Genomic DNA, 6,000 nt, shown 5'->3' on the forward strand with positions numbered 1-6,000 from the left:
TATCACGGCCATAATGTGTTACAGATTCGAAACAACAAGTAACAGTAAGTACTCGTAAATAGAGAAAATAAACATTATCTTAGTTAGAAATGCATTATTTCGCCTTAAGAAATGTTCCGCAACACGTTAGCAATGTAAAGAAGTCCGAAATATATGATTCGTAGGTGTTTCACCCATACGATAATAGTACCTATTTGTTTTCACTTATGGGGATATTTCATTCTAATATCCAAGAATTGGAAAAGGAGCAAAATTCTCTGCTGAATATTATAGATATTGTTAGTTATGATTGTCATGTGTTAAATAATAGATTAGATTTGAGATTTGAATATTCTTTGCTTAAAAGTAAGAGGAAGTTATTGAAAATAATCATCTGAGAAGTATCTGTGAGATTTATTAATTGATTAAATTATGAGTAACGGAAAATGCGGGGGGGGGGGGAGTTGCCATTTGTTGTGGTGTCCTCTTTTTTATGACCTTGTCCTCCTTTTCCCCCCATGCTCTGTCCTCTTTTTTGAACGCATGTGTCTGGTCACCCTAGTTATACAACACACTGTATGTAAATTAATACTTACTTCTCCTGTAGCTACGCTGTGGAGAATATTTCTGGCGATTTTGTCCAACATGACTGGATGCTAATGCAATGCTAAGAATTTCTTCAAGAAATGAACACCTATACAGATCGTAGATCCTTTTACGTTAAATTAACAACCTTCCTTTACCATAAATAATGGGAACTGTGTGTTAGAGAACACGTCACTTTTTATCAGTACGAAAATTACTTCCGCTTCATGGTGACTTAACAAGGTTGAAGGTCAACAAACACTTCAACTTATAACCACTTAACACTTATATGTTACATAAATTTATCTTGCACTTCTATCTGAGTGTCTGCTGATCACAAGACGACGCCCCGCCTTCTTTCCACCCACTGTTGCCACTACTATCATCCCCCCCGAAAAATATTATTAATGTTAATTTCAATCTTTGTCTACATGGTATGTACATTAAAAATGTCTTCTGGCTAAGCATTACTGGGCACTTTATAGTTTCTATCACTTTTAGAGTATATAATATATGTATTAAAAAAAAACATTCTCTGTAAAAGAACGGGCTAACATAAATGCTGTCACTTCAGGAACATTCAAGGTAGATAGAGATTAGGTAAAGCCATCCGAAGATTGCCGATCTTGCACGAACGCGTGACGTCACCAGAGAGGGAGTGAGCTCGGCTCAAGCAGACGGCCCCTAGCATTTATATGGGAGATTCAGAGAGCGAAAGTATATTATTACTTTTAGGATGGGGAAAATATTAATTGTCATCCTCCAAGATGGTATTGAGGCATGCTTTTAATGATTAGTAACATAATTGAAAATGCGCTACTTTTAAAAGGGGGCAAAGTACATGTGAAAAAATGTATTTCGAAAATCCATATTCCTGAAACTTTCTGAACGATGCGCTACAAAGAAAGTTGCCTTTAGAATTTCGTAATTTTACAAATAGTAATATAATTTTAACAAAAACGTGGCATGCTATAGAAGAATTAAAGAGTTTTAAAAAATAATTGATTAATAGACTTAGTTTATTTTACTTCGCTTATCTGTTACATATGGCTAATCGCAAAGATGAGGATGCGTGATGATATGATGAAATTGGTGAAAGGCAAGTAGACCCGGGCCCGGGCGGGGATTCGAACCTGGGGGCCCTTGGCATCGTAAAGCGTTGTGCTAACCACTTCGCCACGGAGGTCAGCATTACCAGGAAATAAACAGAAAATGGCAATCATATGGCATCTATGTTTTAATATACGAGAAACATTTGCGAGGAGGTTATTGAAGTAACAAATAATTATTACTAGACGTTGTGATGAAAATTATTAATATACCTATCTGAAATATCGGGAGTTGACCTTGCAGTCTCTAAATGTACTTTTAGGGTTACGCAAAACCTTTACTAAAAATTGCTAGTGTAAATTTATAAGCTATTAAAATTTAAAACTTATTCCTGTTCGAAAAAAGAAACTTCCAAGTCAAATTAATATTTCGTATAAATACATATATTTTTCTTTCATGAGGCCAAGAGAGTATTTGGAGGTGACGGTGGCTTGGGAAGGCTATAGCCCCGGATCTAGATCTGCAAAGGGCTTCAAGTGGGAAAACATCGTCCAGAAGATGGGGCGAAATGATTTTAAATGGCTCAAGAATACAAAGATATAAGTGGACATTTGACAAGCTTAGTCTAAAACTTACAACTGAAATCGTACGTGTGTGTGTGGCGAGGGGGAGGGGGGCTGGCTGCGTGAGGTAACACAGTGGAATATGATTCACAATACTAAAATTAAAATAAATATGTGGGAACAAAATAAATCAAAATATGTTGCAGCTAGTGACGGCGCAATAGTAAAGATGGAGGGGTAAATCATATTTTCCCGGGGCAATCATGTTTATTATTCCGTTACATACGACACAAAAATGCATATTTTGGCTAAAAGAGCATTCATTCATTTATTTATTTTTGTCGTTTTACTGGGGGCAGAGAGAGAGAGAGAGAGAGAGAGAGAGAGAGAGAGAGAAATTGTCGAACGAGAATAGGGGGCGTTCCTGCTGCCCCCTGTAGTGTGGTCACTGCCTATAGCTATGCTGGATGGGTGTCACTTATCGCACAACACTGTAGCAACATTGTGTTCTGACGTCACAGGAAAGATCTTTTTCATGTTAAGCAATACAAGCTAACGCGTCTCTTAGCGAAAATAATAATTTTTCTTTGTATCTATGCTAATGGAACCTAACCTAACCACGTAGGCATTCCTCGTCTGACGTCAATATTCAAGGTTGCAAGAGTGTTGTGCGTAAAGGAAGAGCATTAACGAATTGCGAAAGAAAGATGGTTCCGAACTGTGAAAGAAAGATGGTTCCGAATTGCTGTGTATGGACAATGAAAGTGGTAAATCGCAAGGTTATTTTACAAGTTCTACACGTAAATGCGACGTATTAGCATAATTTCAAATAGGGGCACGAAAGTAGATATTTTCCGGTGAACGAGGTTGCACCACTGCATAAATCGACAAAACACACTCAGAACGCCCCCAAAACCAGTATGCTATCACGGCCATAATGTGTTACAGATTCGAAACAACAAGTAACAGTAAGTACTCGTAAATAGAGAAAATAAACATTATCTTAGTTAGAAATGCATTATTTCGCCTTAAGAAATGTTCCGCAACACGTTAGCAATGTAAAGAAGTCCGAAATATATGATTCGTAGGTGTTTCACCCATACGATAATAGTACCTATTTGTTTTCACTTATGGGGATATTTCATTCTAATATCCAAGAATTGGAAAAGGAGCAAAATTCTCTGCTGAATATTATAGATATTGTTAGTTATGATTGTCATGTGTTAAATAATAGATTAGATTTGAGATTTGAATATTCTTTGCTTAAAAGTAAGAGGAAGTTATTGAAAATAATCATCTGAGAAGTATCTGTGAGATTTATTAATTGATTAAATTATGAGTAACGGAAAATGCGGGGGGGGGGAGTTGCCATTTGTTGTGGTGTCCTCTTTTTTATGACCTTGTCCTCCTTTTCCCCCCATGCTCTGTCCTCTTTTTTGAACGCATGTGTCTGGTCACCCTAGTTATACAACACACTGTATGTAAATTAATACTTACTTCTCCTGTAGCTACGCTGTGGAGAATATTTCTGGCGATTTTGTCCAACATGACTGGATGCTAATGCAATGCTAAGAATTTCTTCAAGAAATGAACACCTATACAGATCGTAGATCCTTTTACGTTAAATTAACAACCTTCCTTTACCATAAATAATGGGAACTGTGTGTTAGAGAACACGTCACTTTTTATCAGTACGAAAATTACTTCCGCTTCATGGTGACTTAACAAGGTTGAAGGTCAACAAACACTTCAACTTATAACCACTTAACACTTATATGTTACATAAATTTATCTTGCACTTCTATCTGAGTGTCTGCTGATCACAAGACGACGCCCCGCCTTCTTTCCACCCACTGTTGCCACTACTATCATCCCCCCCGAAAAATATTATTAATGTTAATTTCAATCTTTGTCTACATGGTATGTACATTAAAAATGTCTTCTGGCTAAGCATTACTGGGCACTTTATAGTTTCTATCACTTTTAGAGTATATAATATATGTATTAAAAAAAAACATTCTCTGTAAAAGAACGGGCTAACATAAATGCTGTCACTTCAGGAACATTCAAGGTAGATAGAGATTAGGTAAAGCCATCCGAAGATTGCCGATCTTGCACGAACGCGTGACGTCACCAGAGAGGGAGTGAGCTCGGCTCAAGCAGACGGCCCCTAGCATTTATATGGGAGATTCAGAGAGCGAAAGTATATTATTACTTTTAGGATGGGGAAAATATTAATTGTCATCCTCCAAGATGGTATTGAGGCATGCTTTTAATGATTAGTAACATAATTGAAAATGCGCTACTTTTAAAAGGGGGCAAAGTACATGTGAAAAAATGTATTTCGAAAATCCATATTCCTGAAACTTTCTGAACGATGCGCTACAAAGAAAGTTGCCTTTAGAATTTCGTAATTTTACAAATAGTAATATAATTTTAACAAAAACGTGGCATGCTATAGAAGAATTAAAGAGTTTTAAAAAATAATTGATTAATAGACTTAGTTTATTTTACTTCGCTTATCTGTTACATATGGCTAATCGCAAAGATGAGGATGCGTGATGATATGATGAAATTGGTGAAAGGCAAGTAGACCCGGGCCCGGGCGGGGATTCGAACCTGGGGGCCCTTGGCATCGTAAAGCGTTGTGCTAACCACTTCGCCACGGAGGTCAGCATTACCAGGAAATAAACAGAAAATGGCAATCATATGGCATCTATGTTTTAATATACGAGAAACATTTGCGAGGAGGTTATTGAAGTAACAAATAATTATTACTAGACGTTGTGATGAAAATTATTAATATACCTATCTGAAATATCGGGAGTTGACCTTGCAGTCTCTAAATGTACTTTTAGGGTTACGCAAAACCTTTTCTAAAAATTGCTAGTGTAAATTTATAAGCTATTAAAATTTAAAACTTATTCCTGTTCGAAAAAAGAAACTTCCAAGTCAAATTAATATTTCGTATAAATACATATATTTTTCTTTCATGAGGCCAAGAGAGTATTTGGAGGTGACGGTGGCTTGGGAAGGCTATAGCCCCGGATCTAGATCTGCAAAGGGCTTCAAGTGGGAAAACATCGTCCAGAAGATGGGGCGAAATGATTTTAAATGGCTCAAGAATACAAAGATATAAGTGGACATTTGACAAGCTTAGTCTAAAACTTACAACTGAAATCGTACGTGTGTGTGTGGCGAGGGGGAGGGGGGGCTGGCTGCGTGAGGTAACACAGTGGAATATGATTCACAATACTAAAATTAAAATAAATATGTGGGAACAAAATAAATCAAAATATGTTGCAGCTAGTGACGGCGCAATAGTAAAGATGGAGGGGTAAATCATATTTTCCCGGGGCAATCATGTTTATTATTCCGTTACATACGACACAAAAATGCATATTTTGGCTAAGAGAGCATTCATTCATTTATTTATTTTTGTCGTTTTACTGGGGGCAGAGAGAGAGAGAGAGAGAGAGAGAGAGAGAGAGAGAGAGAGAGAGAAATTGTCGAACGAGAATAGGGGGCGTTCCTGCCCCCCCCTGTAGTGTGGTCACTGCCTATAGCTATGCTGGAGAAGAATGCACCAATTAATACGCTATTAAATAAAACAGATACTTTTAAAACTTTTAATCAAATTATTTGTGAACTATGATTTAAATTTAGAGAGAACACATACCTGTTTAGTTTAATTTGGATGAGTTAACTTCTGAAGCCTGCCATTTCCGAGCCTTCTTCCGGTGTAACTGCATTCCCCTTTGAACCCTAGCTGCTGCGTTCAGGTGGCGGAACGAGCAGAATACTAATTAAAACAAATATGTGA

Source organism: Lepisma saccharinum, chromosome 29, assembly GCF_977018435.1.
Source record: "Lepisma saccharinum chromosome 29, izLepSacc3.1, whole genome shotgun sequence".
In the NCBI taxonomy this organism is placed as follows: domain Eukaryota; kingdom Metazoa; phylum Arthropoda; class Insecta; order Zygentoma; family Lepismatidae; genus Lepisma; species Lepisma saccharinum.